This window comes from Choloepus didactylus, chromosome 5, assembly GCF_015220235.1.
Source record: "Choloepus didactylus isolate mChoDid1 chromosome 5, mChoDid1.pri, whole genome shotgun sequence".
Lineage (NCBI taxonomy): Eukaryota > Metazoa > Chordata > Mammalia > Pilosa > Megalonychidae > Choloepus > Choloepus didactylus.
The window spans coordinates 168,521,144-168,532,512 of record NC_051311.1 but is presented as its reverse complement, the minus strand read 5'-3'; the positions used below and the strand labels follow the sequence as shown (position 1 = coordinate 168,532,512).

Genomic DNA, 11,369 nt, shown 5'->3' with positions numbered 1-11,369 from the left:
CTGTAAAGAAACACAAATCTTTGATCACTTACTTTTGGGGGGAATGGAAAAAGAGAACACCCCTTGATTTTTAAAATAAATGTGAATATCAAACTCAGCAATAGTTTAATAGTTACTTTTGTGAAAGAGGCAGAATTGGTCTTGATCTGCTTCAGGATATGTCTGAAGGTTTTACTGAAATTATGGCCCAATCTTAGAAGAAACTTTCATAGAAAAGTCAGAGTGTGAATTCTGAGACAGAAACATAGGTGGTGATTTTCTCCAAGGTCGTGGCTATGAAAGGGGCCTGAATTGCTTCTGCCATGGATCACAATTGAATCTGCACCTTTCTGCAATCTCTCCAAAGGAATGTAAAACCTTCACTGGACATCCAACGTCTGTGAAGTAGTTCTTCAGATCATCCACTGTAACTGAAGGGGGAATACTGGAAAGTTGCACAGTGACTAATGGTGGAAATATTCTGCTAGTTTTCAGAGCAAGCTTTTTGAAGTAATGCAAAGAAATATTGCTAAAATCCATAGTCAGATCTTGTTTTTTTGTTTGTTTGTTTGTTTGTTTGTTTTGGTTTTTTGTCTGAAGCAGAACTGTTTGATGCTTGGATAGTGTACATGAAGGATTTTCCATAAAGACTGACCACTCAGATCATTCATTTCTGGTTGAGCTTGATTTTAATCTGCCATCTGAACCAAGGCATTTTCTTTCTTATTAAACATTATCTTCATACACTCCATATAGGATAAAAAGCCCACATGGTGTAATAAGATCAGGACTGAGACTGGTGATGAGGTAAATAGAATTTCCTGGTGTCCCACTGGCCCTAGGAATGGCCTTCCTTCCAGTGACAGCAGAGGAGGTGATTGTTGGAGGACCAAGGGCTCCAGGAAAAACTGGGGCTGAAAGACCTGTAGCTTGAGGAAATCCAATAGCTGGGGCAAATGCAGAAGCTCCTGCATAGGGTGAGGAAATTATTTCATGTGCCCCCAATGCAGTCACAATAGAAGGTTCAAGGGATAGCTGGCCATCACCAGCAGGAAGGTCTAAGTGAGTGAAATCTCTGCTTATGTCATTATTATATTTCACATTAAGGCTGGTGAGCCTGGAGAAGTCAATGTGGAGAGTGAAGCATACATTATAGATATTCTGGTCATCCAGAGCCATTTTGGCATAACATGCATTCATTGTGTCAGCATACTGAAGCAAGGTTTAAACTGATTATTCTTTGTAAAGGACTGAGCCACATTTAAAATATATCTGATGAAGAATTTCCAGAGTAAAGGGTATAAGAAGTTTTCAATAATTACTAAGAGCACAGGGCTTTTCTCAGGCAGGACTTGCCTTCACTGGCAGGAGCTCCTATAAGGGCCAAGCTTCCTGACTGGGCAGCACTAATGGCCAGCAATTCAGCTTTGGTTCTGGCTTGATTAGGCATATTGTCAGTCTTGATTTCTCTGTAACTGGAATACTGAATATAAACAAGCTGGCTTCAAAGTTGAGGAATAACAGGGAGTGTACTCAATCACCATAGTAACAGCAGCTTTCTCAGAAGCCATTTCTAAGAAATACTGGTTTTTCCTTTCAAAACCAAAAGATTACTTATTGAGGATGGGGCAAGATGGCAAGGGGTGAGGTGTGGGTTTTAGTTACTCCTCCAGGGCAGTAGGTAGAAAGCCAGGAACTGTGTGGACCAGACACAGTAGAGCAATTTGACTTTGGGCATACTACATACAACATTCATGAATGTGTGGAACAGCTGAGATCAGCAAAATCTGTAAGTTCTCCTGGCCAGAGGACCCATGCCCCTCCCTGCCAGGCTAAGTCCCATGGGAAGACGGGCCATCAGTGCTAGGAACCAGGAGGAAGAACTACAGTTGCAGCTATGATTAAAAACTCAGACTGCTGATCAGAAACTCCAAACAAAGATAGACTGAGACCAGACACTGGGGGTTCTGGGAGCAGTCAGCCTTGTGGAGAGGATATAAGGCTAGCAAAAACAGAAAAAAAGAGAGAGAGAGAATATATAAACAGATATTTTTGGTGTTCTGGTGAACAGAAAACAGAAAAGGGCAGAGCTCAAACAGAATCAAGTGCATATGCAAATCCAGAGGGTGAGGACCTTGTCTGAAGAGCTGGTTTCTCTGCTTTATTGACTGTTCCTTAATGGCCCTAAATGACTTGTCTCTTAGCATTTCAACAGCACATTAGATCTGCAAGGAGGGCTCTTTTTCTTTTTCTTTTTTTTAAATCTTTTTCTCTTTTCTAAAACAATTACTCTAAGTAGCCCATTACAGAAAGCCTCAAAGACTTGCATTTTGGGCCCAGGCAAGAGCAGAGCTAAGATAGCTCTGAGGGACAAAGCAGTAAGTCTGGTGGCTGAGAAAATTTGCTAAACACCATAAATTCCCAAGAAAAGGGGGGTGACCCCTTACAGCCATCTTACTGGTGGGCTGGGAATGCTACTACCCTCTTCCAGCACCACAACCCAGAGCTGCCCCAAACAACCCAGTGTGACAAGAAGTGTTTCCAGCAACATATGCACACACCAAAATATCTGACATGGGCAATAGCCTTTCACACACCTGCAGAAAATTGTCCAAGAGCTGGGAAGGTGGAGCTGTGTGAAAAGGGGAAAATTAACATGCCCAATTCAGCCATCCTTTCAACAGGCTGGGAAAGCCCCTGCATGGGCCTATGGACCAGAACTTCCCTTATGGGACAGAGCTCACCTGTGATGTAACAGAGGCTTCCTTCAGAATAGGCACTAAGTGGGCATGGCTTGGAAGAGGGACCCACTTACAAGTCCCAAAGACCATACAACAATACCAAGGACTTGTGGGTCAGCAGCAGAGACAAACTGTGGTGAGACTGAACTGAAAGATTTGACTATAGCAACAGCTTTAAATATCCAGGAACACCTGGGAGATTTGATTATTAAAGCCACCCTCCCTCCCTAACCACTCAGACACATGCCCCACTTTCAGGGTGGGCAGCACCAACTACGCACACAAACTTTGTGTACTAATTGGACCCCCATAAGACTCAGACCCCCACTCACCACAAAGATAATGTTGGGGAGAACTCACTTGAGGGAAACAGGTGGCTTGTAGCTAGCACATGCTGGTTAGTTATAAAAAGGGTACTCAAAAAAGCTGTAGATCTGAAAAATTAGAAATAGATGTTTGAATCATCCTACATACCCTAAAAGAACACTATCAAGTTAAGCCAATGACAAGAGAGCAAAAGCAACAGAAAATTTTAAAGCCTATCATAAAACAGATGATATGGATAACCCAAACTCAAATACCCAAAACAAAAGATCAGAGGAGATACAGAACTTGGAACAATTAAACAAAGAACTAAAGACAAACAAGAAGAGCCTGGTGCAGGATATAAAGGACAAGAGGAAGACCCTAGAAGAGCACAAAGAAGAAATTGCAAGAGTAAATTAAAAAAATATGATCCTATATAAATAACAGAAACTGTTGATCAAATTAAAAAGATTCTGGATACTCATAGTACAAGACTAGAGGAAGCTGAACAGCAAATCAGTGACGTTGAGGAAGACAGAATAGAAAATGAAAGAACAAAAGAAAGAATGTGGAAAAATTGAAAAATCAAAATGGACCTCAGGTATATGATAGATAACATAAAACATCCAAATATAAGACTCATTGCTGTTGCAGCAGGGGAAGATAAATGTAAAGGTATAGGAAGAGTAGTCAAAGAAATTGTTGGGGAAAACTTCCCAAACCTTCTAAACAACATAAGTACACAAATCATACATGCCCAGTGAACTCCAAATAGAATAACTCCAAATAAACCCACTCTGAGACATATTATGAACAGATTGTCAAATACTGAAGAGAAGAAGCAAGTTCTGTATAGCAGCAAGAGAAAAGCTGTTCACCACATACAAAGGAAACAGCATGACACCACATACAAATGAAACAGATATTTAAAATTATGAGACAGAAAAAATGCCAACCAAAAATTCTTTATCCAGGAAAGCCCTCCTTCAAATTTGAGGGAGAGCTTAAATTTTTCACAGAAAACAAATGCTGAGAGAATTTGCTAACAAGAGACCTACCCTACTTGAGATACCAAAGGGAAACTTACCAACCAAGAAAAAAGAAAGGAGAGAGAGATATGGAGAAAGGTTCAGTACTAAAGATGTTCAGTATGGGTATGTTAAAGGACATTAAGAGAGAGAGGAAAATATATCTGACAAACATAAACCAAAGGATAAGATCGATAATTCAAGAAGTGCCCTCACAGTAATAATGTTGAATGTAAATGGATTAAACTACACAATTAAAAGATACAGATTGGCAGAATGGAACAAAAAATATGAACCATCAATATGCTGCATACAAGAGACTCATCTTAGACACAGGGACACAAAGAAATTGAAAATGAAAGGATGGAAAAAAACACAATGCAAGCTACAGCCAAAAGAAAGCAGGAATAGCAATACTAATCTCAGATAAAATAGACTTTAAATGCAAGAATTGTATGAGAGACAAAGAAGGCCACTACATACTAATAAAAGTGGCAATTCAACAAGAAGAAATAACAATCATAAATATTTATGCACCCCTAAAAAGGAGAGGCTAGGCCTCTCTATAATTGTGCCTAAGAGCTTCCTCCCAAATGCCTCTTTGTTGCTCAGATGTGGCCGTCTCTCTCTAGCTAAGCCAACTTGGCAGGGGAAGTCACTGCCTTCCCCCGATGTGGGATCAGACACCCAGGGGAGTGAATCTCCCTGGCAACATGGAATACGACTCCCAGGGAGGAATGTAGACCTGGCATCATGGGATGGAGAACATCTACTTGACCAAAAGGGGGATGTGAATGGAAATGAAATAAACTTCAGTGGCAGAGAGATTCCAAAAGGAGCTGAGAGGTCACTCTGGTGGGCACTCTGATGCACAATTTAGACAACCCTTTTTAGGTTCTAATGAATTGGGGTGGCTGGTGGTAGATACCTGAAACTATCAAACTACAACCCATAACCCATGAATCTTGAAGACAATTGTATTAAAATGTAGCCTATGAGGGGTGACAATGGGATTGGGAAAGCCATAAGGACCACACTCCACTTTGTCTAGTTTATGGATGGATGAGTAGAAAAATAGGGGAAGGAAACAAACAAACAAACAGACAAAGGCACCCAGTGTTCTTTTTTACTTTAATTGGTCTTTTTCATTTTAATTATTATTTTTGTTATTGTTGTATGTGTGGTAATGAAGGCATCAGGGATTGATTTTGGTGATGAATGCACAACTATGTAATGGTACTGTGAAAAACTGAATGTTTGTTTTGTATGACTGCATGGTATGTGAATACATCTCAATAAAATGAATATTAAAAATATATATTTATGCACCCAATCAAGGTGCCACAAAATACATGAGACAAACACTGGAAAAACCAAGAGAAGCAATTGATTTTCCCAGAATAATTGTGGGAGATTTCAACACATCACTCTCCACTACAGATAGATCATCCAGACAGAAGACCAAAGAGGAAATTGAAAACCGAAACAATCTAACAAATGAATTGGATTTAACAGACATATATAGAACATTACATCCCAAATCACTGGGATATACATTCTTCTCTAGTGCCCACAGAACTTTCTCCAGAACAGATCATATGCTGGGACATAAAACAAGCCTCAATAAATTTAAAAAAATTGAAATTATTCAAAGCACATTCTCTGACCACAATGGAATACAATTTGAAGTCAATAACCATCAGAGACTTAGAAAATTCACAAATAGCAGGAGATTAAACAACATGCTCAAAAACAATCAGTGGGTTAAAGAAGAAATAGCAAGAGTAATTGCTAAATACATAGAGATGAATGTAAATGAGAATACATCTGACAATCAATGGGATGCAGCAAAAGCAGAACTGAGGGGGAAATTTATAGCACTAAATGCATACACCAAAAAGAAAGAAAGAGCTAAAATAAAAGAACTAATGAAACAACTGAAGAAGCTAGAAAATGAAGAGCAAACCAATCTTAAACCAACTAGAAGAAAAGAAATAACAGGAATTAAAGCAGAAATAAATGATATAGAGAAAAAAACAATAGAGAGAATAATTAACACCAAAAGTTAGTTCTTTGAGAAGATCAACAACATTAAGAAGTCCCTAGCTAGATTGACAAAATCAAAAAGAGAGAAGACCCATATAAACAAAATAATGAATGAGAAAGGTGACATTATTATGGATACTGCAGAAATTTTAAAAAGTATAAGAGGATACTATGAACAAATGTGTGCCAACAAAATAGATAATGTAAAGGAAATGGACACTTTTCTGGAAACATATGAACAACCTACACTGACAAGAGAAGAAATAGAAGACCTCAACAAACCAATCATAAGGTAAGAGATCCAATCAGTCATCAAAAAACTTCCCAAAAAATAAATGCCCAGGGCCAGATGGCTTCACAAGGGAATTCTACCAAATTTCTAAAAAGAACTGAGCCCATTCTTACTTAAATTCTTTCAAACATTGAAGAAAATGGAATACTATATAACACATTTTATGAAGCTAACATCAATCTAATACCAAAACCAGACAAAGATGCTACAAAAAAGGCAAAATACAGGCCAATCTCCCTAATGAATATAGATGCAAAAATTTTCAACAAAATACTTGCAAATCAAATCCAAAGACACATTAAAAAATCATATGTCATAACCAATGTGTTCATTCCAGGCATGGAAGGATGCTTCATCATAAAACATCAATGAATTACATAACATTAACAAATCAAAAGAGAAAAATCAAATGATCATCTCAATAGATGCTAAAAAAGCATTCTACAAAATCCCATATCTCTTTTGGATAAAAACACTTTAAAAGGTAGGAATTGAAGGAAACTTCCTCAATATGATAAAAAGCATATATGAAAAACCCACAGCCAGCATAGTACTCAATGGTGAGAGACTGAAATCTTCCCTCTAACATCAGGAATGAGAATAGGCTGTCTGCTGTCATCGCTGTCATGCAACATTGTGTTAGAAGTGCTAGCTGGGGCAATCTGGCAAGACAGAAATGAAAGGCATCCAAATTGGGAAGGAGGAAGTAAAACTGTCATTATTTGCAGATAATATGATCTTATGTCTGGAAAACCCTTAGAAATCAATGATAAAGCTCCTAGAGCTGATAAACAAATTTAGCAAAGTAGCAGGATGCAAGATTAATGAACATGTCAGTAATATACTATATTCTATAAATGAACAAGGTGAAGAGACACTCAAGAAAAAGACACCATTTTCAATAGCAAGTAAAAAAATCAAGTACCTAGGAATAAACTTAACCAAAGATGTAAAAGACCTATACATAGAAAAACTACATGACTCTACTAAAAGAAATAGAAAGGGACCTTAAAAGATGGAAAAATATTCCATGTTCATGGATAGGAGGGCTAAATGTCATTAAGATGTCAATTCTACCAAAGTTCATCTACAGATTCAATGCAGTCCCAATCAAAATTCCAACAACCTACTTTGCAGACTTGGTAAAGCTAGTTATCAAATTTATTTCAAAAGGGAAGATGCCTTGAACTGCTAAAAACACTCTAAAAAAGAAAAACAAAGTGAGAGGACTTACACTCCCTGACTTTGAGCTTATTATAAAGCCACAATAGTCAAAGCAGCATGACACTGGCACAAAGACAGACATATTGATCAATGGACTCAAGTTGAGAATTCAGAGACAGACCCCCAGAACTATGGCTGACTGATCTTTGATAAGGCCCCCAAAGCCACTGAACTGGGACATAACAGTCTTTCAACAAATGGGGCTGGGAGAGTTGGATATCCATATACAAAGGAATGAATTAGGACCCCTACTTCACACCCTAAACAAAAATTAACTCAATGTGGAGCAAAGACATCAATATAAAATTCCCAAAAGGTCTTCAAGACCTTCTTTAGGCAGCACTTCCTAGACCTTACACCCGAAGCACAAGCAACAACAACAACAAAAATGGATAAATGGGAACTCCTCAAGCTTAGAAGTTTCTGCACCTCAAAGGAATTTTTCAAATGGTGAACAGGCAGCCAACTCAATGGAAAAAAATTTGCTTATATAAAGAAATCCTACAACTCAATGACAATAGTACAGGCAGCCCAATTATAAAATGGGCAAAAGATATGAAAAGACAGTTCTCTGAAGAGGAAACACAAATGGCCAAGAAACACATGAAAAAAATGTTCAGATTCACTAGCTATTAGAGAGATGCAAATTAAGACCACAATGAGATACCATCTCACACCAATTAGAATGGCTGCCATTAAACAAACAGGAAACTACAAATTCTGGAGAGGATGTGGAGAAATTGGAACTCTTATTCATTGTTAGTGGGACTGTATAATGATTCAGCCACTCTGAAAGTCAGCCTGGCAGTTCCTTAGAAAACTAGATATAGAGTTACCCTTCAATCCAGAAATTGCCCTTCTTGGTATATACCCTGAAGGTCTGAAAGCAGTGACACGAACAGATATCTGCATGTCAATGGTCATAGCAGCATTATTCATAATTGCCAAGAGAGGAAAACAACCAAAATGTCCTTCAACAGATGAGTAGATAAATAAAATGTGGTATATACACATGATGGAATACTAAGCAGCAGTAAGAACGAATGAGGTCGTGAAACATATGACAACATGGATGAACCTTGAAGACATAATGCTGAGTGAAATAAACCAGGCAGAAAAGAGAAATATATGCTACCACTAATGTGAACATTGAAAAATGTAAAATAAATGGTTTACACTGTAGAATGTAGGGGAACTAGCAATCGAGAGCAATTAATGAAAGGGGGATGATAACCCAATAAGAAGAGATAAGCTATCATGGGTAAATTTAACATTCTGGGAATGCCCAGGAATGACTATGGCTTTTTAATTCCTGGTGGGTATGGTAGGAACAAGTTCACAGAAATGTTACTATATTAGGTTATTTTTCAAGGGATGAATAGGGACATGTTTGAAGTAAAGTAGTTATATTAGGTTAGTTGTCTTTTTCTTACTCCCTTGTTGTGGTTTGTTTGAATTTTTTCTTTTTTTTTTTTTTTTTTTTTTTTTTTTTAGTTAATAGTTAAATTTAAAAAAAAAAAAAAGAGTTAATTTAAAAAAAACAAAAACAATGAAAAAAAATATGTAGATCCCCCCTGAGGATGTGGTGGAAAATACAGAGGTGTGGGGCTTCCCCAACTCGATGGTTGCTGATGTGCTCAGAGAAAGAGGGGATGGGTGGTTTAATGGGTTGAGCCCCTGACCACCAGACTTTCCCTTGGGAAGACTGTTGCTGGAAAGGAGAGGCTAGGCCTGCCTATAATTGTGCCTAGTGTCTCCTCCTGACTGCCTCTTTGTTGCTCAGATGTGGCCCTCTCTCTCAGCTAAGCCAACTTGGCAGGTGAAATCACTGCCCTCCCCCCTACATGGGTTCTAACACCCAGGGGAGTAAGTCTCCCTGGCAACATGGACTATGACTCCTGGGGAGGAATCTAGGCCTGGCATCATGATATGGAGAACATCTTCTTGACCAAAATGGGAGGTGAAAGGAAATGAAATAAGTTTCAGTGGCAGAGAGATTCCAAAATGAGCAGAGAGGTCACTCTGGTGAGCATTCTTATGTACAATATAGACAACCCTTTTTAGGTTCTAGTGAATTGGAATAGCTAGCACTGGATACCTGAAACTATCAAACTACAACCCAAAACCCTTGATTCTTGAAGATGATTGTATAAAAATGTAGCTTATGAGGGGTGACAATGTGATTGAGAAGGAGATATTGACCACACTCCCCTTTGTCCAGTGTATGGATGGATAAGTAGAAAAATGAGGGCAAAAGAAAATAGGCACCCAGTGTTCTTTTTTACTTTAACTGTTCTTTTTTGCTTTAATTTTTATTATTATTATTTTCATGTCTGTGGCAATGTAAATGTTCTAAAATTAATTTGGTGATGAACGATGAACTCACAACTATATACTGGTAGTGTGAACAATTGAATGTATGCTTTGTATGACTGCATGGTATGGGAATATATCTCAATGAAATTGAATTTAAAAAGGAAGAAATTGCAAGAGTAAATAAAAAGATGATCTATGGAAATAAAAGAAACTGTTGGCCAAATTAAAAAGATTCTGCATACTCATATTACAAGACTAGAGGAAGCTGAACGGCAAATCAGTGAGCTCGAGGACAACAGAATGGAAAATGAAAGAACAAAAGAAAGAATGGGCGAAAAATAGAAAAAATCAAAATGGACCTCAGGGATATGATAATATAAAACATCCAAATATAAGAGTCGTTGTTGTTCCAGAAGGGAAAGGGAAGGGTAAATGTTGAGGAAGAGGATTCAAAGAAAGTATTGGGAAAAACTTCCCAAACCTTCTAAACAACATAAATACACAAATCACAAATGCCCAGAGAACTCCAAACAGAATAAATCCAAATAAACACTCTCCACATATATTCTGATCAGATTGTCAAATACCGAAGAGAAGGAGCAAGTTCTGAAAGCAATCCTAAATAATCAGTGGTTTAAACCATAAATAGCAAGAGAAATTGCAAAATATATAGAGATGAGTGAAAGTGAGAACACAACATATCAAAACCTATGGGAGGGCGGGGCAAGATGGCGAAGTGGTGAGGACCAGAATTTCGTCTCTCCCCTAGAGCAGCTGGCAATTACCCAAGAACTATATGAAACAGTGTTTTCAGGGTCTCCAGTAACCAGTCACACATTGGACGCAAGTTTGGAATTGGAGGAAAAGCTGAGATCGCAGCGAACATTGTAAGTTCCCCAGACCAGGGGTCTGGCACCCCTCCCCACCCAGACCTCACAGACGGTCTTGCTGCCGGCTGCCTGAAAGAGGGGAAAAAAAAAAACAGAAAACAGCAATCTGCTGAGGGCAAGAAGGGAGGCTCAACCCAGCCTCAACTGCAGAATTAATTAACAAATTAATTAACTAACTTTGGGAGCTGGGGTGCTAAAGAAGGGCTGGACTCCGAGAAGTGGGGGCACGTAAAAGCGGGCACCCATTCCCAGACTCCAAAAAAGCCATTTTTTTTCCCCTACATTTTGTCCCTTCTGGCTTCTCACTGATCCCTTATCTTTTTGCATTTTAATAGCCCCCCGCAGGGGTGGAACTGAAGCGGTTGGAGAGTAATTATCAGACAATAGCCCAAAGCATATCTTTAAAAGCTCTATTCTGACACTGACAAAACTTCCAGGCTGGGGAAAGACTTTTAAAAGAGACTCATTTTTTTTTTTTTTTTTTTTTACCTTTCTTCTTTTTCTTGATTTCTTTTCCACTTTTTTTTTAAAAACCTAAAAGTAATAT

General features: G+C 38.3%; 1 pseudogene; it reads right to left on the bottom strand.

Annotated features, from left to right (window-relative positions):
* Positions 1-206: 206 nt before the first annotated feature.
* Positions 207-11,369, bottom strand: part of LOC119535523 — a 32,399-nt pseudogene continuing 21,236 nt past the window's right edge.